We start from the raw sequence: 22,925 nt of genomic DNA, 5'->3' as shown, positions 1-22,925 counted from the left end.
CAGCCGCTTAGCATACTGTGGATATTGTCGAAACAATGATTACATTCGCTTTACTCAAGCCAGAGTCATAAATCGTTCACTATAGCGCCCCAAACTCCCGTGCAATGATTTCTTCAAAAATGCCTACACGTTCTGACTGCATTCGCCCTCACAACAGCCACATACCACGGCGCTGGTTTAATGCGGGGTGGACGATGTTTAAGAGTGAAAGCAGAGTGTGGGCAGTTGATCACGTGGCCAGTGCAGGTTTGCTTTGCTGCCTGCTTCCCGGGCCTGTTAAATCTCTTCAGCTTGTTTTCCTAGAGAGGAAGGTTGGAGGAATGCAGCGTGATAGAATAAAAAGCGTTTCCAAACGCAGGGGAGAGCTGCCGCATGATATTCGCGTCACACGCAAAAGTAAAACCGAAAAACTAGCTGTAGGCGCCTGGGGGACGACGTTTGTGGCATCGCTGCCTGCATATGAGAAGCGCCTGTCGTGTTGGGAGCGCGGCTGGCATGCTTCCAGCGTGCGCCCGGGGGCCCCGGGTGACCGGAGGCTCCGGCAGCAGCCACGCACTCGGCGCCGACGACAATTACTCCGCTCCTGCCGCGTATCCGACTGCGCTACCGCTACGTGCTCCGCCGCTGGGTCTCGCTGGGTCTTGTGTGCGGATCCCCTGCGCTCGTTCGCGACGCCGTCGCCGGGATCTGACACGAACGTGTTGTCGTTCGCCGACGGCACCCACATTCCAAGGAATCCAGCAGTCGGCCTTCTTCCAGGTATCGTGACAAGTGAGTTAAACCACAGCGCCTGTCCCAATGATCTCCGTCATGTGACACATGCTAAAATCCAGAAAAACCGTTTTGGAACCCATGTACGCGGAACGTACTGCTTCTTTGTTACTGGTACTGCTTCTGCATGCAGCGGTGATGAGCCTGGCCACAAGTTACCACTTGTTTTCGCACTCGCCAAGAAGCAGTTGAATCCGCGAGAGATACCGCCCGGAGGATATTTTTTTCCGGAGAGCAAGTGGGGAAATCCGTTCGCTACATCTGGCGACCGGGGTGGTACACACGGGACACCGCTCGCTTTTGGACGCGTGCCCCCTTTTTCGGCCTTGGTGCCTTCATGCTGTGAAATACACGACCCCTTCCTTTCGCCGTACGTTACGCCACGTCGTAATTTATTGTTCCTGCTTAAGAGCACCGCCACGGAACTGTTTCCCGCAGTGCGTGCAGCCAAGGGAAAGTTCGAAATAAAGACAGATTGGTCCCGTCCGCTGCCCGCGCTGCAAAAGGGCCAATAGGTGCGTAAATTTCAAAGTGCTTGCTTCTACTCGCTGCCTTTATTTGTGGGGCATAGAACCGGAGGAGTTGCGAGAAATGCTCTGTGCGCGACAGCTTCAACTGAGACCGATGGCCGTCCCGCCGTATGCGTGACGAAGGGGCGAGCATTAGAAGAAAACTCTTAGCATATTGCTTTAGTTGCCCCTACCATAGCCGATTCGCAAGTGAACTATTATGTTAAGCGGGTACATCCGGCACCAGAAAGAAGCTTGTAGAGAAACGCACACTGCAAAATGTGAGTCTTTTTACGGCGTTTATTTTAAGGTATATTTTCAGGAATTGTAAATTATACGAGATTGCGTGAAATAGTGAAGCAGATTTCTCAGTAACAGATCGTTTTTGAATGCCGCTAATAGAGTGCATATAACATTTGAGCCAATTTTTTAGAAGATTTTGTAACTAGCACGTGAGGAAACTGTTTTAATAAAATCTCCCTACAGCGAGCTTCAGCGTAACAACGTAAAAACATTGCTTCTCCTGGAACTAGCTGCCGCAAAAACGAATAAAATAACCGAACAATCACATTAGAAATGTAAACGTGCCATTGCTGCAAAGCGTATGTCCTTCGACACATTTATCCAAAAATGCACACAAGGATAGATTGTGTTTGTTTCAAGCAGCCTTTCTGGCAGCGCATTGCGAAGTATTCTTTATGGCCTACATTCTTCGCTTTGCTTGCACTGCTGTCGAATAGCGTGCTGCCCAGCTAGTGAACACGTCTAGAACAACCGCATTCCGCCGCTATTCTTTTCTGGAACAGCGCTACGTCTCGTCAAAGTGCGCGAGCAAAGCCTGAAAGGGTGGCGAGTTGGTAGCTCATTGCGAGGAGTAAATTTGAAGCGGCCATGAAGAAAAATAAAAATCTGATTTACTGGAAAGAATGCCTTCTTTTGATAACAGTGATAGCAATTTTCTCGCGAAGTTAAAAAATAACCGAGGTTTTAAGAAAACCATACGAAGCAGTGGTGACTTCCCAGCTACATTATTGCTTAGCATACTTTGCCGAGTATTCCGACAGCCCGGACCATGCAACGGTGCAAATTTCCGGAAGTAACGCCTGTAGTCGTTATAATAGCGTAGTTGAAGTTATGTGAATTCCGCGGTTTTGTATCAATCGTGCTGTGTTGTCCCCGAGTGTGGAAAAGGTTTTATGAACCTTGTATTTTTTCCGTTCATGTTATTGTTTATATTTCTAGTTGATGTGTATATTTCAAATACGTAAATATGTTTCTTATGTGTAACCAAACTCCTGCTGCATTGCCTGTAGGGTGTTTGACCCCCCACTCCTCTCTGTAATGCCCATGTGCCTTGAGAATAAATAAATAAATAAATAAATAAATAAATAAATAAATAAATAAATAAAAATATTGGTCGCCCAGAATTTTTCACACCCAAAAAAATAAGAAGAGCGTAAAAAATCGAATTTTTACAAGATTGATTTGACAAAATCAAAAATATCTATATTATGCATTTACCCCCCCCCTATCCGAAGAATAAACGAGAAAAGACCGCAAAAACAACTCTTTGAAATACGAATAAAAATTGCGAGAACCGCGAACTGTGTAACGCCCTGCATTTTCACTAAATTGCAGATTTAAACACCTTTAACCTTTATAATCGCTTGTCGGAGGGGATTATGAAATAAAAAAATATGAAAAATATAAAATATAGGTTCTCACAAAAATGATCTGACAAAATAAAAAAATATTCACCTTATACATTTCCCCCAAAACCAGGACTTTAAACGTAGAGTCCACTAAAGAACATTAGAAATACGAATAAAAATAGCATAAACGGGACAATTCTGCACCATGCCTGGCCTCTTGGAAACCAAACATAATTGGCGAAGTAAAGCCACTTCATTGCTATAATGGTATAAATTTAATTTAATGGCAAAAAGAAAAAAAGGAATCTTAAAAAAAAAATAATCGCACCCCTTTCGATGCTCATAGCCATATTTGGCTGTAAAGATTAAAGCGAAACTTTCTTGATCTCACAGCTGACGCTTGAGTAACCAAACCGCACAGAAGGAAAGCCAACTTTACACCACGGGAGGGCACATGAGGGTGAACGAAGACAAAATTGGCCTGTATCTACCCTTTTCGTTGCTAATTTTGACAAAAGACGAGAGTCTTTGTAGACATTAGCCAAGTAAATGCCTACCTTGCTTTCCCGCTCACCTCTCATGTTGTTCCTCTTGCGTCGCCCTCTTCCCTAGGTAAACACGCTAAAGGTTTGCTCAAGTCAGTTTAAATTTACCGCATTCCACTGCTCCAGGCCGGGTGCCTCGATGCCAGCGCTACCGTACGGCGGAGACACGGGTGAATCGAGTCGGCCTACTTCAACGTATATAGAACCGCGTTCTCCTAGTCCAGGTGCGTTCCAAGAAGAACGTAGAACCTATCTAGTGGAAGCTTTCGTAACTGTGGCCGCTTGATCCCTTAAAATGCCGCGATAAGCTATAGTGGCGCGGGCGACAGCAGGCGACAGTGATAATTTTTTTTTTCTGCACTGGATGTAGTATTTCATTTCGGAAAAATCAAGCATCCGTGATTTTTTTATAAAGGGACACTGTAAATATCCCTTGTGTAGTAATTTTCTGTCCTATGTTTGCGTAATGTCTTGTTCTTGTTCAACAATGTTACAAGTATTAACATATAAACCGGACTTTGACGTTTACATTTGCCTGTGAGTACATACGAGTATTGCGCAGACATCGTTTCACTTTGGCCGGGTGGCTGAATCGAGTCACAGACAGACAGACAGACAGACAGACAGACATACAGACAGACCAAAATTTCTGGGTTTCAGTAGCTCAAGAAAGACTATAGTCTTTAAAAACCGTGCCCGTGGTCGGAATAATACCTAGGTCCCTCGCGCTATGAGGCCAACGTCCATCCGACGGCGCCATCATCGCACCCTGCATTTCTTTTGGGCTCGTTGCGCGAGATGTGTAGTCCCGGTGGCAGAGCGTCTGACCGTCAACCACAGCGACCACACGTTCATACTGTGCAAGAGTAAAGTTCCCGGTGAAGTTGTGCATGCGTAACGGTTGCATCAAGAGGGAGTACTCGAAGAGAATAAAATGGAAGCCCTTTAATACGTACCGCCTCTTGATTCACACGACACCACACAATACACCTTTATCGCATTGCCTTTTCAAAGTTCGTCTCCTCCGTCTGACGATGATGATGATCGAACGGTGACGACCACTGTGGTTGGGTTCTCAGCTTTCTCGTGAGGTATTCGTTTGCTGTCGCCTGAGTTTGGACTTTGACTCGCAGGCAGTTTGCACATTGGGCGTTCACGCTTGGGTTTTGACTTTTAGGCGTTCACGATCACGATCACCTTGATCGTTCACGCTTTGACTTTGATTGGAGCGGCTTTGACTTTGGGTCTTTACCATTTAATTTTCGCACGCAAGAAAGCTTCGCGTATTCACAATCATCGTCGTTGGCGCAGGAAATTTGGGCTTTTTATCGTATCCATTGAATGCGAACGTGCAGTAAAAACACCGGTGATTATGTTTATAGTGCTGGTCCGTAACGCGTCACTCCTGTCCATAATACCTCACTGCAGGGCGAAATTTAAATGTTTTAACAGCGGTGCCGTGGAAGCTTTTAGTTCCGCCTTTCAGCATACCAGACAACTATCATCACCGGCAAAGTGGGGAAGGTGAAAATGCTAAGCCAAGAAGTGTGCGGGAAAGTAGCGAGGAGGCGAGGAGCACAAAAACAGGTGTTGGGAGTGCGCGCCTCAAGAAAAAAATGCTCGCCAATCCACCTTGTGAAGGTGGTTGGAAAGCGAAGCTGTAAACAACACCCACAACGATTACCTAAATTCGAATTTGTACAGTGCTGGGTTCCAGGCCACGCTGGGATCATTGGCAACGTGGTGGCCGATGAGAGGGCAGCTGCTCTGCTATAAGGACCACAGTGGACAGAACACCATTACCATACACTGACCTCAAGCCACACATCAGACAACACCTTCGTAAAGCATGGCAAACACACTTGAGTGAACAGACATACAACAAACTATATGCTATAAAACCGCACTTCGGATGATACACAACTGCCTCACACAACAGATTCACTGACATTCTTATGCAGGTCGCGGATAGGTCACACAAATGCAACCCACTCACACCTGCTCACAGGATCGCCAACACCACTGTGGAGCAGGTGCGCAGAATCTATCCGTAATTCACATTTTAATACAATGTGAGGGACACAATACAACATGACATAAACCTTTCCCAGAATTCCACAGTCAACATACTCCACCCGACCCATCGTAGTTTCTTAATGACGATTCCATGTTTCCAATTAAGCGTGTTGTCAAATATTTAGTAGACGCAAAATTTTGACAGCACATTTCACATCATACATGATCACCACCCTGCTCTTTATACCAACTATCATTATCCTTATCATCCGAGTAACAACTATCTGACACCCAGTGAGTTACACACCACTTGCATTTATTTTAATATTTTTTCGGCGCTCTTTGCGCCCTATTGGGCGTGCACCAGTAAACAATAATACAGACTTCATCATGGAATTGGCGTGTGATATAATACGTTTGGTACCTGAAATAAGCTGGAATATTCAAACCACCAACGACACAAGGACGAAAAAAAGACGTGACAAAACGCAAACTTGCAATTCACTTTATTAGGAAGAAACGCGCTTTTATATACACCAAATAATAACATCACCTTGCACAATGTCAACGTTCTCAGACTGATCATTGATTACAAAGCCACACCTTGGCTTAAAAAATACACTTCTTTTTCGGTGAGCGCTTCTTCCTAATAAAGTTAGCTGCAATTTTGCGCATTGTCTCGTCTTCTTTCTTCGTCCTCGTGTCGTTTGCGCTTTGAATATTCAAGTATGATATACCAACTCGCCCAAACCTTCACCTTGTGAAATAAGCGCGACCAGGTACTGTTATTTTATTTTGATGACATGAATGGGTGATATTTACGTTACAGTATATTTGCTACAGTATATTCAACAATGGACCATATTCACACGATCAATCAGGCCACAGAGAAGTGCGCTGAGTATACTGAACCCCTATATATAGCCTTCATAGATTATGAGAAAGCATTTGACTCGGTCGAAACCTTAGCAGTCATTCAAGCACTACGGAACCACGGGGTCGACGAGCATTATGTAAAAATACTAGAAAATATCTACAATGGGTCCACAGCCACCATCATCCTCCATAAGGAGAGCAGTAAAATACCTATAAGGAAGGGCGTCAGACAAGGAGACGCAATCTCTCCAATGTTATTCACAGCATGTTTACAAGAAGTATTCAAAACGTTGGATTGGGAACATGTGGGAGTAAGGGTTAATGGAGAATACCTCAGCAACCTCAGATTTGCTGATGACGTTGCCTTGCTAAGTAACTCGGGGGACGAATTGCAAAGCATGCTTTCCGAACTGGACGAGCAGAGTAGAACCGTGGGCCTGAAAATTAATATGCAGAAAACCAAAGTAATGATCAATAACCTAGGGACAGCACAGCAGTTTGGGATAGGGGGCGAGGGAGTGGAAGTCGTAAGCCAATATATCTAGTTAGGCCAAGTGGTGACCCCAGATCCCAACCATGAGGCAGAGATAATTAGAAGGATCAGAATTGGGTGGAGTGCATACGGCAGGCATTCTCAGATAATGAATGGCAGCCTTCCATTGTCCTTGAAGAAGACAGTGTATGACAGGTGCATCTTACCGGTACTCACCTACGGGAAGAAACTTGGAGGCTCACTAAGAGGGTTCAACTTAAATTGAGAACGACTCAGCGGGCAATGGAGCGGAAAATGATAGGTGTAACATTATGGGACAAGAAGAGAGCGGGGTGGGTCAGGGAACAAACGCGTGTTAAGGACATACTAGTAGAAATTAAGAAGAAGAAATGGACGTGGGCCGGTCATGTAATGCGAAGGCAGGATAACCGTTGGTCGTTAAGGGTAACAGGGTGGATCCCTAGAGAAGGCAAGCGTTGCATGCGGTGACAGAAAGTTACTCGCACTCGAATGGCACTCGCTCTTTCACTGCGGGGCTTGCGGGAAAGAAAATTCACCAGCTGGCGGCAGGACGGCGCTTCCAACATGGGTGCCCTGACGTTGCATAGAATACATGGGGCCAAGTTTTGGCGATAAAGCGCCGTTAAATCGACTCCTTCTGTACAATTTTGTGGCCGAGCTTACGTAAAGGCTAGGGCTAATTTTCTTGCATGAATGCGGCCTGCCAGTGCTTATCTAAGCTACCCGGGTAGCGGCGCTTTTTTTAACACCGCCGTTTCCCTTGCTTTCACTGGGGAGGCGAGGCCGAGTTCGGAAGAAGCACTTTCTCGCCTGCCATCTGAAAGTGTTAGATCTACGAGGTTCTAGCGCCTAAAGCCAGCCAGATTTGGCACAGATAGGCCGCCTAACAGTTGCATCTCGTCGCACTTCAAAGCCACGTGCCGCGATAAATTTGGGCTAATTTTCTGCCAAGAAGGCTGAGCATGCCAACATTTTTTTTACTTGCACCCTTTTGTATTCCCTGCCGTCCCTGCTACAAAATCCTTCGCATGCTTCGGTGACTGTACGCTTGACGGAAAGTAGCGCTCTATATACGGCATGTTGTTGCAGTCCACGGAAGTGCACTCCTGCTGTTCACTTGTTTAACACGGACGATATGCGAAAAGAAAATCCGGCGGCCCTGTGTACACAAAAAACTTCTTCGGTGCAACCGCATCTGCATGCGCATGCACGAAAAATCAACTTGTTGAGAACTTGGAAGTAAGGAGAGAGAGTTTGTTTGGGTGCATCTTTCTCACAGCACAGCGGGCGCGCAGCGAGCTCCTGCGTGAAGATCAGATCAAGCGACAAGGGCTTGGAGAGGAGGCAGCGTCGACCTCGCAATGGCAAGCACCTGCAGCACGTTGGTTCAAAATGGGTGGGCCACACGAAATAGGCGCTCCCGAGAGGCAGGCAGCTGATGATCAGCGACGCTCGAAGCAGGAAGGGCAATGAGCTCGTCTACGCCGTGCCCATGCTGCAGCCCGGGCACAGCAACATGCTTTAATAAACCATATGGAGTAACATATTCGTAAACACAGGCCGCACGTTACACCCTCACTGGTTAACCACCTGTACGTAGTGAATGGGCGTATCTTTCTTAAATTTCGGTTAAATTACTGAGAATGATCACGCATTTTAATTCCCACGATTGTTCCTTGGCGACCAGAGGTGTTTCGGTTCGGACTCGCCCAGGTGCACTCGCTGGGTTCCTCTAAAGGGACAGACAACCAATTTTTGTCGAGTATATATTCTCTATCCCAACTGAAAGGGCATCACTTAAAGCACCTTGACGAGAAATGGTTTTGCTGATAACGCCCTAGAACTTTTTAAATATAATTTTTTACATCTACGAGCCGTATGTGTCGTTCCCAAAAATAATGCAGGCAACCATGACATAGAGTACCTCGGCAACATTCTTTTGTCTGTATGCAAAATGAAAAACGATATTTAAAAACATGTCCCCAGATAAAAAAAGTTTGAATCGCAGGCTTTTTGGGCATGGAGGCTCAGTTAGCCACACTTAGAGTAACCGAGCGACGGCGAGCGGCGTGTCTTTAAAATTTTCAAAATAATGTTTAGAAATACATATACAATTTAACCTTGTACAAATACTTGTGTTAAAAGGTTTCCAATACGTAAATAAACGCTTTAGCAGTTACAGTAGCCGCTAGGTTTGAAGGTCACGTGGCAAGAACACATATTGTAGTGTCAAATTTCGACACTACGAACCACCACCCTTCCGATTTCAGAAAGTTTGCTGCCAACTAAAAATTATTTCCGCCAATTTGTTTCGAAATTGCTTGTGGTTACCGGGCTATATAAAACGGTGGCTTTCATATGAGCTAGAGAACATATACGCGACAAAAATTGGTTGTCTGTCTCTTTAAAGGTCCATTGACGGCGGCCTTTAAATGTACAATAACGGATGATTTGCAGATTTTCATTTATTGGAATAAAATGAATGCAAGAAATCTGTAATCGTACTTCGGCGCCTTGCAGTGACGGCGCCCATTGTGAACAAGGCAGCCATGGAGCTCCCGGAACGTCATTTTTTTTTATTTTTTATTGCAAAGCAGTATGTCAACCCCCCCCCCCCCCAGTTTTCATTCCTGTGTCATCGTTTAACCAGGCTCCGCTCCAGGGCTCCTCCTCACCACCATTGACAACTCTTTCACAACTACTTTCACCCTCGCCTCCACCGATGCCCGTTTGGCAAGCTGCGCAGTCGCTACCTAAAGAAGGTAGTGTGGTTATCAGATAATTGCGAAAAATAAACACAAGCATGGATGTGCGTCAAAAAACGAACTGACGATTCCTACACTCCCTAATATAAAATTTGTGTGCAGCGCGAGCTGCAGTCTTCACGGTCACGACGCAGTCGTGCTCCGTCTCAGGAAGTGTTCGCGTGATCAGCGAACGTACGGTGGCGTGCGCTACTCTGCTGCTACCTCGCAGTGCGCCTCCGCCGCCGGCCGGCATGTTGCAAGTCGTGTTTGAACCTCCCGCGCAAGTGTCATGTGGTTCGAATTAGCCCTGCACAAGAGAGCAGCGAGCATGTTGTCGCATATCGTATTTGAACCTCCCGCGCAAAGGTCACGTGGTTGGGATTAGCGGAGAATGGAACAGCATCTGGGGAAAGTGTCAGTGGGAGGGCGCTCCTTGGTGGCGACACATGAAACATGTGGGAAGGAAAGGCAGTGAGAGAGATGACACCGTAGCCGCACGGGTCGGACTTCACTTCACCCTGCGCAAGACGGTCCTCTCCGTTTTCTTTCATTCGTCGCTGCTGCGTTGGCTCACTCGGTTATGCGGACATAAACAGACGCCGCTTCCGCGAAGCCCAGGTAACGGCTGCCAAAGGGCTGCCGCCTAAAACGATTGATACCTGCCGTCGCCGTTTCCACAAAATTCACTTCGCCAAGTACATGCGAATCCTTCCCGGTAGAAGGGAAGCTTCCCCAGTTGGAACGCCGGCTTGAGGCCATAGTTTTTTCAGCTTGAAAGGCCTTCCCAGAGACATTTTCGCCGGTGTCTTTCACGCCTAAGTATGCGCCATCACCGGTTGCTGGTTTATGGGTGCACGGTTAGCTGGTAGAAAAAGGGGGGCGTGCACACGCAGTTAGGCTTCATGCTGCTACCGATGAAAGGCCGGTTGTGGTGGTATTTAGATGTCGAAAATACATGGCTCAATGCGGTTAGTCGTCTGTCCTCCTCAATCGAGTGGTTCGGGTGCGGGTTGATGCATCACACAGACATCTTACACACACAGTAAGATGCATACGAGGAGTAAGGAAAACGGACAGCCACATGTCTGTGCGCAAGAATTACTAGACAAAACGAAAGTTCTGGTAATTGGGTCAACGATTCCAGGTCGCTAGACCCACACCACCTTTACCGCTCTGTCTCATTTGGATACAGAATGCCATACTGTTCGCTGTAAGAGTATGACTTCCGATCCTCTGCCACTGGTTCACTTTTGCACAAACAACCAGACAGAAAATTCAATATTTTTTTTAGCCCCATATGCAGGCAGGCAGGCTGGCAGACAGACCAGCAGGCCAAATTTTTTGCGTTTAAGTTGCCAAAGAAAACTTTGGTGTTTTGAATAATTATACCCCAGTTGTTTGCTGTTTTGCTGTTAGTGATGAAGAAAAACAGTACTCAGACTGTCTTTACTGTCGTTTCGGGTGAGCGCTAAACACGCGCGGACTACACAGACGGACAGGTGAACGCATGCACACACATACGAAGAAAGAGTGAGCGGTGAGGCGCTTGCGCGTAGTTACATTTGCACTTATGTTAACACCACATTCTGCTCGGGGTTCTTTTCAGGTGTCGATTGTTCGACACTGAGGGCAATGTCCCTCACAGTTTCGTGCAGCACGCCGCTTATCTCAAAACTAGCCGACAGGGAACACTCTCCGTACAACTGCCACCCGTGTGAACCCGCGGCGCGATTTTGTGGGCGCCCGGTAATGAGATGCCGGTGGCCGACCACGTACCGGCGCTCTTCCGTCGTTGTCAAGAAACCACGTTCAACCGGGGCGGCCGATAGCCAATTACTCCCAGCTACGAACGAAATTGGCCGCCCTTTCCGCGCTAATGAGTTCCTGGCGCCTGCTCCTTTAAGCCGCCTGCTCCCTGTGTTTGCCGCACTGCATTCGGTAATGAATTCCGCAATTCACATTCCCGCGCTCACTAATCCTTTTCGCGACATCGCGGGCAAATAAGAGCTGTCTCCACCTGCAAAATGTAAGCCCGAGCTTTCGCTCCGCTATATGGAGCGAGGATCATTCGAAGCTTATGGCGTGACCGCAAAATTGATTACGCTTTCATAGAAGTATAAATTATAGCCTAGGATACAGAAAAGAGAACTAGCGGGGATTCTTGTCCGTTCGCTGCGGTGCGGCTGCGTCTGATGTTAGAAAGACAAATAACAAAAATAAATGCGTTTCTAAAACGCTAACTGAGATCGGATTCCACCCGAATTCTCAAAGTAAATTGATCACTGTAAAAAAACTGTGTCGTTAAGAAATACATGCACCGCTACGGCGGTAATATTTCTTCACCCGCACAAGACCGATCAATCTTCCCTGGTTGCGCTGGGGAGAAATAGATAATGGAACGTCGTTATTACGCATTCAATATGAATTCTCTTCGAGATAATTGACTAAATTATCTGAAAAAAAATTCTCTCTGACACCGATTACACAGCAAACCTCATTACTCTTTGGCAGGTTAAATTACGAACTTCCATCTAGATAAGCCGGATAAGAACTGCCTAAAAAAAGTGACAAGGGAAATAACATTCCACGGTAAGAAATAAGAAATACGAATAGTCTACCATCAGCTAAGCAATATCATGAAAACGACTCGCCGCAGGGCACAAGGAACTATAAGCGAAATTAACCGCAAGAAACTCAGGAAAATACTCCGCACTGAGACAACACAACTGCTTCGTTGAACCCACTTGGTCCCTCTATGCCAGCGCCGCTTCGCCCAAAGAATGAGCTATATATTTATTGAGGCGATTGTGGAAGTTCGGAAAATTGTAATTCCGATTTCACTTATGCGTAGTGTCCCAAGCCAAGAAAAGAACTAGGCCTGAAGACGAGTGGGGAGTTTGCGTTTAGTGCGTTGTTACCACATTCGGGAATTGGGTTTACACATTTGGGAAAGTGAGGACTGCGCGCGGAGTTTGTCGCGATGACGTCGATGGTCAAGGCAGAAGAATTGATTGCAAGCAGGGACCATTTTTGTGCGCGCGGTGGACAACTTAACAGATATGTCAGAATAAAACGGGTGGCAGTGGCGAAGTTACAATGCCTTAATGAAGAGTCAAGTAAGCTGAGGACTGCGGCAAAGAAAATATAGCCTTGCTTCGTTGACCTGAAACTCAAGATTCGTTATAAGTACCCGTAAGTTGTTCCTCACAGTGAAAATGTCTCTTAAAAATAGACAACTGTTTGTAGGGCAACGCCAACTTACATACTGTGTTGCGTTATGACAATGGTACTTTAGACGGAATTGCCTCGCACCTTGAATGTAGAAAAACTTCTTGTTTCTCCAGCGTCCAGGCATGATTGACGAAAAAAACGCCGATAGAGCAAAGAAATGCGTCGGCGTTGGGGTTTTAGTTGCGCAACGCCGTGACATGGACGGAGGTCACACGCCCATAGGGACAGTGCAATGAATTACACCTGCTTAGGTAACGATTAACTGCAGTTATTGAAATGAAATAAATTCAGGGGTATCCAACGTTTCCAAATCCCTGAGAAGGCATGCCTGCGTGCAGGCGCACAGTTACACTGATTCAAAGTTAAACACGGTTTAATTAGTTGGGCTTGGGAATACGCCCGCTCTTGAAAAGTGGCAGTCGTATCCACTTGGCCGCAACTCTTTTTTTGCTATTTCAGTAGAGCTACATGCTTTTTACTATTACTTTTATGATATTGTTCACGAGGTGAAGGAAAAAGCCACTACGTTTTACACATTTACCTCAGAAACCGTTAAGGCAGAAAAAAACCGGAGCTTGTTAGATACGTATAGGGTATAGGGCGTCAAAAGAAATCCACTCCTGGCCCACGCCAGCGAATTCTCCAAAGCAAACATGGCGTCTTTGTACTATCTGTAAATAAACATCCCCGATACCATTACCTCTACCACCGCACACATTGAACGTGGAAAATTATCAAAAATTGAATTGGACGTCGTAAAATTGGAATGCCGGTATTTTTTTGCCACCGTGTTCTGCGCAGTGGACGACTTACTCAGGAACAGCTAATTTTGATTACGGTCGCGTAGCCACACTATTACGGTCGCATAGACGCACTACAACGGCGCTGGACGCGGTTAACGTAAATAGACAGTAACATTTGGCATGCAGCAAGCACGCGTGTGACTCCTGTATAATATGTTTACCCGGAGATATAAAACTATTGCTTCACTTGTTTGTTACCAGTAGAACGAACGTCCACGGAATTGATGTGAACAGCAAAATCTGCGAAAGCAGGTGCGGGAACGTCAAGCCCGGAGCAGGGAAAGGAAAAACGGCATGCGTATCGATTGAGTACGCACACAGACTCTCACACGGGCTGAGGAATGTGGCGGCGGCCAGGTATGGAGGTGTTCAAGGCACCGGGAAGTTGGAAGGCATGTGCACAGCGGTGAAAATATAAAAAAGAAAGTAGAAAAAGCGACACGGAGGCTGTGGCACCGATGGAAACGTATTCGACGCAGGAGCAGTGTACGATACAGTGTTGCGGAATTACCACTCCTGAATTAGAATGACACCGGATTCATTCCACCTTTTCGAGATTCCGGAATAGAATGGGATGAGGGCAACGCTTCGAGGAATGGAATGGGAATGGAATTAAGCGCCTTTTGCCCGGAATAGAATGGATATGAAATGGCGGTTTTCAGACGACGTTGTTACCATTGCTGGTGCTTACTGGCTACTGGAGTACTCTAAGGTTGTACTTTCGAAGCTTGTTCATACTCCAAATCCTGAAGCGTGTTTTTGAGGGTTTTGCTTAGCGCCAATACACCCTTATTTCCATTCCTGTTAGCACTTTGTATTGTACAAAAAGTGTTTTATTGCTCACATTGGCTCCCACGTATGCAGATAATAGTCGGCGCGAAAAGGAACAAGGGTTTTGGAAGACGTGTTGAAGCCAGAAAACATATGTTCGGAGTTAGTAGTTTCTGGAGCACTAGTCCTTTCACTGGAAATTTTAAAACAGCGGCAATTTTTTCTGGGTCGGGTTGAATTTCAGTTTTGCTGGCTAGGTATCCCTATATTTTTATCAGTTTGCTGGCGAAAGCACATTTTTTGTATTCAGCCTTACTCTTTCATTTGAGAGGCACGTAAGCACTTCGTCTAGACGTGGCAGATGCTGATTGATATCCTCCAGATAGCAAAAACATCCTCCAGATAGCAAACACGACTTTTCCATTTGAGCCCACGGATCACAGCGTCTATTCGTAGCTCAAATATCGTAGGGTCATTACATAGACCAAACGGCATCATGTTCAATCTATACAGTCCGTATGGAGTAGTGAAGACAATTTTTTCTTTGTCATCTTAGTGCATCGGGATCTGCCAATATCAGCAGCGTAAGTCAAGACTAGAGAAGCACTTTGTTCCTTGAAAACTGCCCAAAGCATCATCGATGCGAAGCATTGGGTGAATATTTTTTCGAGTTATCTTATTTAGCGCACGGTAGTCGAGGCAAAATGGAACTGAACCATCCTTCATCGGCACAAGCACAACAGGCGATGACCAAGAACTTGATGAGGGGCGTTGCTATCACGCTTGAGTATATCAGCAACTTGTTCTATTATTTTTTGTTTCTGTGAAGATGCTCGGTATGGACGACGGCGTACAATGGCGGAGCTGTCTGTTTCGATTCCATGCGTGGGCGCAGACGCACGTTTGCGTATGTTGAAGTCACGTCGATGGAGGCGCTGTGCTTCTTCGAAACGTTCAGCTACCGTTCCGATTGATTGATTGATTGATTGTGGGGTTTAACGCGCCGACGCAACGTAAGCGATGAGGCGCGCCGTAGTGGAGGGCTCCGGATTAATTTTGACCACCTGGGGATCTTTAACGTGCGCCGAAATCTCGTACACACGGGCGTTTTTGCTTTTCGCCTCCATCAGAAAAGCGGCCGCCGCGGCCGGGAATCGAATCCGCGACTTCGTGCTCAGCAGCGCAACGCCTTAGCCACTAAGCCACCGCGGCGGCTAGCTACCGTTCCGTCTGCCCTACCGTGATCCCTGCGCTAACAGTGGTAGCAAGGCCAGGCAGAACAGCTGAGGGAGCAAGATCCCGCATGCTCGAAGATGTAATGGTGTTGGACAGGATAGAAAGAGTCTCTCTTTCGACCACTTAAGTAACGGCCGTTCCCTTACGTAGCAATAATTCCTCACCCGTGGTGTCGAGCGCGCCAGGACTCCTAATTTCCGTGAAGAGCTGAGAAGCTAGGTAGACATGTCGATTCCGCACGGAATCAAGTGGCTTGCAGCAGAAGCACTCACGTCGCTTTGAAAAATGTTCTGCGATGAAACCTCCAGGAGTTCGCAACCAGGTGGCAGGACGTGGTCAGTATGCAGAGACAAAAACTGATGTCATGTTCTGTAATTTCAAGGGCTGGGTGGCGACAGGAGATAACGGCGGACGCTGAGAAAACAGCGTCCCATCCCAAAATTACTTCATGAGGGCACTGTGACAGGACCGCAAATTGGATGTCATGACGATCTTTTGCGATGAACACACGTGGAGTAGAACTTTTGACAGGCTGCATTAAACGTTGCCACAACTTCCCACAGGCCGTTTGCGTTAAAAAATAAAAGGCTAGAGTAAAGGGTCAGCACTTTCACATACGAGAACACAGAATTAACGGTAAGGCTGGCTCCGGTATCAGCTAAAGCTTGCAGCAAATGCCTTCCACTTTAACAGATAACACGTTTGAGGGGTGTCCGGGAGGAGTTTCAATCAGTCCAAATGATGCAGTTTCCTCCTCAAACTGCAGTGCCAAGTTTTCCGGATGGATACCGGGGTCACGCGAGACGGGGACATTGGGTGACACGAAGCTACGTCGAGGCGAGGGTGAACGACTTCCTGAGTCACGGCCACCGCGCGAACGGTCGATTGAGTCCTGATGGTACGGAGAGCAGTGTCCAGAAGAGTAGGCAGGTTCTCGGGGGATGTAGTTAAAACGGACGTCCTTTTCGTGAGGTGCGTAGCCTCACCGTTCATCTTGTAGGCGCCGTCGGCAGAAGCGCGAAACGTGGCCTCAAATGCAGAAGTAGAGGCTGACCGGGCGTTCATTGGAGCGAACATCGAGATGTGGCCGCCAGTTCGCATAAACACTCTGAAGGCGACGTGAGGACGCGACGGCTGCTAACTAGCCGAGCATGGGCAGAGGTGACGAAACTTCAACTGGAAAAACCGGTGGTCGTTGCAGTGCGTCCGCATAAAAAGGTTCGTTGGGAGCAACTTGGTGGCCGTTGCAAGGACTGCCGGTCATTGACACCAACTCTTTGATGACTTATCACAAGTCAGTTGCTGGCTGCGAGCAGCGGCCAGCGTGAGCGCAGCAGCTGATGAAGCTTTGTCGCTAGTAGTCGTCACTAGATAAGGAATGAGAGAACCGGCACTGAGAGACGCGAGTCAGCAACAGCGGCCATTTTGTAGCGCAAGCTACACTACGCTACCTCGGCCAGTCTTCGCGGAGTGACCAGTTTTGCCCTTGAGCGCTAGAGGCCAAACCGCACCCCTTTCCGCAAGCGCCCTGCACGAATCAGCGGCCCGATAACGGGGAGAGATAGGCGGCAGGAGAGCGATAGGCGAAGAGCGAAAGGAGACGTGCGTGGGACCCGTGTGCGAGACATGACTGCGGAAGGCGAGGAGGCCGCCGCCGCAACAATAAGCGCGCGCCACGAAGGAAGGCCACAAGGCTACGTGTGGCGCAGAACCGTGTGCGATAGAGGAAGACCAACATCCAGCTGTGGTCCCTCATAAAGCGGCGAGCCTTATACAACGCCGCGAGGCGAAAAAGACAAAAAAAACGCCACCGTTGCCTACAGCTTCGCTAAGTCTTACGCGTTAGTTTGAGCTTCCGTCATTTTAAATGCAGAGCATTTCAGTAACTCACGATGTCACCCGCGTTGACGTCCGTAGTCGTAGTCCCCACCCCTCCCCCTACACTATATAAAAAAAAAATACTATCCGGAGCCTGGTTTCGATCCCTCGACCCTGCGGGCGGGACGCAATGTACATGGTGCTCTACCCACTGCGCCACAAAGCCGACACAGAATGGGAGGCTGCGAACGCGCCTTATATCCTTGACTCATTCAAACTACGTCAAGAAGCTGCTGATACATTAAATGCAAAGCATTTGTCAGTCGCACGATGTCCGGCGTCGGCGTCGGTGCCGTCATCACGCTCACTGTGCATGCGCGTCGAGTCGAGTCGATAGCGAACACTCTCTCGCGAAGGGCATTGGATTGGATTCGAACACTCTCTCGCGAGGGGCATTGGATTGGATTCGATTGGATTGGATTGGCTTGGCTTGCCTTGGCTTGGCTTGGATTGGATTGGATTAAAGTGGATTGTGTTGGATTGTGTTGCGTCATAGCCGCGGCACGTTGCGTCATAGCCGCGGCAGACGCGCTGGGGCCGGCGCATGTGCAGCACTCTCTCTTCCGCGGTTTCCTCTCCTTCGGGCGCGCTGCGCATATAACCGGTGTTCCGTTCTCCGGCGAAGCAACATCCGCGCTTGGCTCAAACACCTAGAGTCCACGCCGCTTTACAAGTACGCCAACGTCGTCATCGACTGGGACCGGCTTACGCAATACCCTCAACGTATATAAGCGGCGGAGCGCGCGTTCGGAATTCAGTCAAGGGCGTCTTTGCTTGGCTTTCGCTTGACGTGAGGCTTTGCTTGACTCGAGTAGATGCGACGCATTTACTCGAGTTCCCCCCGCGGGAAGATGCGGGCGTCTTTTTTGTTGTGTTTAGCAGTGTTGAGAATTTGCCGAATCTACGGCCTCGCCGCTAACTTCGACCGGGTCGTTTGTTAACAACATTGCCGAAGATGCAGCAAAACGCCGTTTTAGCTTTACCGGATACAAATAGCGGTTTATTTTCTGGTTGAAGATGCAGTCGTTTTCGAACTATCTGATTTTTCTTGGACTACGTGTGAGATGTCATTGATAAAAAGAAGAAATGACATGGGGCTGAAACAGATCCCTGGGGGACTCCTAACAAAACTGTCACTACATTGTACAAATTCGTAGTAGTCGGTCGATTAGATTTCAATCGGCTTGGCCATAGGTTCGTGAACAAGTATACTTCTAAGCTTTAATACCACTTTGCGATGGAAAACACGGTGGTACGGTAACACGCTTTTAGCAGGTGCAAAAATTACGTCAAACAGCGAATCATCAAAGGTGTCATAAGCCAGGCCGTGCAAGTTTTCCACCAGTTGTCTCATAGTAGATTGGCCACGACAAAAATTGTGTTGATTAGAATGAAGAATTTGCTTTTCTTGCGCGTATTCGGTAAGGACTTTTAATAATGGGCTTGAAAATTTTGCAGCAACTGCACGTAGTAGAAATTCGTCTGTAGTTTGATGGACACGACGGCTCACCACTTTTGTGTTTAGGAATAATTTTTGCAATTTTCTCTTTCGATGGAACCTAGGTATCTTTAAGAGATTTCCTAAATTCGGGAAAAAGGTATTTACCCGCTGGTTCAGCGTAACGTTTCAACAATACGTTAGGAATCCCGTCCAGCCCACTAGTTCTTTTTTTCATCGATGTTTCATAAAAGTGAAATCAAAGCCGGCTCAGACAATTTAGGGGTGCCTAAAGGTAACGATGTTTTTACACCGTTGTCTGGAGTGAAGACTGACTGGAAGTAAGTGTTGAGTAAGTTCGGTTTCATTATTTCCTCTTCCGGTGATGTGGCCCTATCGGTGTTGTTTCTTCAACCAGGATATTTCCAGGACTTTTGGGGGACTCGTTGATAAAATTACTTGGTGTTGTGCGGCAGAATGGTTATTGGGCGCAACGCATTTTCACGTGCGGTGGCTTAGATAAGGAATTTATTTTTTCTTGATACCCGTGGACTGGGCGGGATTTGTTAGATTATATTAGCCTTGTTATTTTGCGTTTAATATGAATAATGTCGCGTGTGATCCGAAGGTTGTGCTTTTTGTTACTACTGCAGCCTAAAGAACAATGTTGACCGTAGAATTAGCATAATGAGCTTTAAACTTGGCCCAAATCTCGTCTATCCCAACAGGCCCGTCAGCACACATATCGAGGAAGTATACCGGTATTCATGCTCTAAATACGTCTTAACTGCAGCGTCATCCCCCTTGTGAAATTCCGGGACATACTTAACCGGGCCTCGCATGCGAATTGCATTCCGTATTTGCTGCGCGGTACTTGGTGCTCTAAATACGTCATAACGGCAGCGTCATCAATCTTGTGGAATGGCAAGACATACTTAAGCGGGCCTCGCATTAGAATGGGGTTCGGTGTTAGATATTTGGTACCTGATGCTCTAAATACGTCCTAACTGCAGCGTCATACGCCCTGTGAAATGCCGGGACATACTTGAGGGTCGTTCCATGCCAAACGTCCCAGCCGTAAAACCGACCATCACAGATTTTCTCAGTAAAAATTGTGGATCATCCTCGCATGGCCCACAATGCTCCCTGAAAGTGTTTTTTTCCTAAAAAATTTTGTTCTTTTTCTAGCGGCCCATTTACCTCCAGGGTTTAATGCAAACTTACGTTTGTGAAAAAAATCATTAAAAAGTAAATTCTTTTATAATGGCCGCCATTTTTTGTGGACATCATGTTGAGGCCCTGGGCTGCTCTAGGCCACATTTTTAAAATATGTTTCCTTTCCTTCGCTGTGAGATTACGTCATTCAGAAAATACACGATATCGAACATTTTGAAACATTTTTAGCAAATACGAGCACGTTCTCTCAGCCAATGAAGCATTTGTACTTGTATCTCACCATTGTGGAAAGTTGGTAAATGCTATATCTGCACTGAAAAAAGGTGAATTGTGCGAGAAAACGTTTGCCAAACTTGGATAAATGTCCTTTCTGGCCCATATTCACCTTGAAATTGCGCATGGTTGTGCTCGTGGCAAAAATATCAAATACAAGCCATTCACTAGTAGAAATGATGGCAGTTTATTTCAGGAAGTTTAATTAGAACAGTTTTTGTTTTAGCAGAGGAAAACATTTCTATTTGTACAGCGACACTACTTCACCCCATTCTTCCACAAAGCGTCTTCTCTGCATGGCATGCACCTGCCTGCATGAAAGAGGTGCGAGCCAGCGGCTTTGCGCTGCAAGAATACCTTTCACCGCAATGGTATTTGTAGCGTCAGTACAGGAAAAAGGAATAATTCGCGTGTTAGTGGAAAAAGTACAACGTGTAGCTAGTGGTGGTGCGCCCATTCCATGAGTACGGGTAACTCAACGGCTGGACATCAGATGTGCATTTAAAGAATCAGGTTATGCAATTCCCGCTAAAGCATACAAATAAATCCGTTTAACTCGATGACCCCTCCGCTGTTTATTTCGTAATTTTCGGCATACTAAAAAGATTCCACGTATAACACACCCTGCTTCTTTAAATGCACGTCCATGTCCAGCCAGCCGTTGAGTTACCCGTACTGATGGAATGGGCGCGCCACCGCTAGCTCCACGTTGTACTTTTCCCACTAACACGCGAATTATTCCTTTTTCCTGTACTTACACACAGAACACAAATAAGCCTGAATGGGAGTAAATGGCTTGTCTGATAACTCAGTACCAATTCGGAGTTTTCAAAACTCCTTCCAATGGGAGTTTCGCCTTACTCCCATTATTTCGGCAGTTTTTTCAGTAGCATATGGAAGTTTCATTTTACTGCCACTACAATGGGAATTTCCAGGGGTACCTTGGGAGTGTATTGTTTCCTCCAAGCGGGAGTTTTCAGGGGGCGCATTGGGAGCAGTGTTGACCTGCATTCGAGGTTTTTTTTGTGTGTGTTTTTGTACGCTTCATATATATGCGCTGCAGTGGAATTTATTACTGCATTTGGGAGTTCTTAATAAGGGCACAGGCCGCATTTTTATTTTTCGTTGGGGATCACGTAATTTCTAGTCTTTTTCCGCTTCAAACAATGAATGGCGAAACGTGAAAAGTTTGTTTTCTGCACAGTCAATTTATTGCATAAAAATTACATGAATACGATATACGTGTGAACACGTTAATAAGACAATAAAAACACTGAATAAACAAAACACCTACATCGAGAACACAAGGTATCTTGGTAAGAACGTTATCTACTACAACACTCCTCAACGAAAAAATTTTAAGCCATTTGCAAACAATGAGGTCAGCTTGTCGTCGGTGCGCTGTTTGCTTGCACCTGCCTCCCAAACGCTGACGTTGCCGCACCCCCTGGCACGTTCTTCTGGAAGCCACAGCAGCACATTCATTAGAGGAATAGCAAAACGCTTTAAATCTGCGGTAACAAATACATAAGCATATTGGGCATCTGACCTGAAAAAAAAAAAAAGAAACGGCACTGTAAAGACGCTGAACTTGTCACTCTTGTGTCCAACTTTCCGTAATGTCTGAATGTTTGTTTAAAGCTACGCAAAATTGCACTTCTGTCCGAGACACCTGCGCTCACTAGTTCGTCAAAACGAAGTGTTCTGCTGTTCAAAAAGGTGCGCGACCCTTGTGGCGACCAACTTCTCAAAATGCTTCCTTTCCCTCTTTTCCTTCCGTGTAGTGTTCTGGGAACGAGCTTCAGGTTTTACCACCCGCACTGCCCCTCTCTCCCCTCACCGAAAGTTAAGGAAAAATTTCGGTCGGTGTGCCGCCTGCGCGTGCCCCCCTTCAAAAAAAAAAATAAAATAAAATAAGCAGTCGTCTGTCGACTTTACAGAATGCTCCCTCGAATGGCGTTTGCTGGTTATAGTTACACGTGCCTAGCGTACGGAGAGCTCCCACGGGGCCCCGACCTTCTCCCTTTCCAGTGAAAGTAATTAATCGCCGGCGGCACGCGGCAGTCACCCTCCTCGTAGCAGGCGCGGCTGGCACCACACCTACTTCTCAAGAAAAGCGGCCGCCTTGCGACGTTTGACCGGCCAACTTCACCCTCGCTTGCCGGTAAGCCACAGACACAGCCTAACAAAAACACCTCACAGCCGTCCAGAGTTCGGACAGTTTTCATTCTGCTTGCGAGTGTGAATGAGTGAGTGTTCTGCTCGATACCCGCGCAAATACGCATTGCTTTCACACCGTTCGGCCTCCCCAATGACGTCCCGGGCATGGTGCCGCCTTTCACGCCCAACGCTCACCTCCAGTGGCGGAGAATCGCCCGTGCAGTGGCGCGGGAAACACGTTGAGTTTATTTGACGCTAGAAAAGGCACAAGTCTCCCAAAATGTTGCGTACAATAAAAAACGTGAAAATCTTACCTTCAACCACCTCGC

At 46.9% G+C, this 22,925-nt stretch overlaps 1 protein-coding gene across 1 annotated transcript in view; it reads left to right on the top strand.

Moving 5' to 3' along the window:
• The first annotated feature begins 500 nt into the window (after positions 1-500).
• Positions 501-22,925, top strand: part of LOC144176050 (uncharacterized) — a 152,467-nt gene continuing 130,042 nt past the window's right edge. Inside the window, exon 1 of the mRNA XM_077705174.1 lies at positions 501-771. The gene's annotated coding sequence lies outside the window, so the exon portion shown is untranslated. The remainder of the gene's footprint in view (positions 772-22,925) is intronic.

The sequence above is a fragment of the Haemaphysalis longicornis genome, unplaced genomic scaffold, assembly GCF_048455015.1.
Source record: "Haemaphysalis longicornis isolate Haplotype H1 unplaced genomic scaffold, Haemaphysalis longicornis Haplotype H1 scaffold_1, whole genome shotgun sequence".
NCBI classification, from domain to species: Eukaryota; Metazoa; Arthropoda; class Arachnida; order Ixodida; family Ixodidae; genus Haemaphysalis; species Haemaphysalis longicornis.
This window is presented reverse-complemented; position numbering and strand designations above follow the sequence as displayed.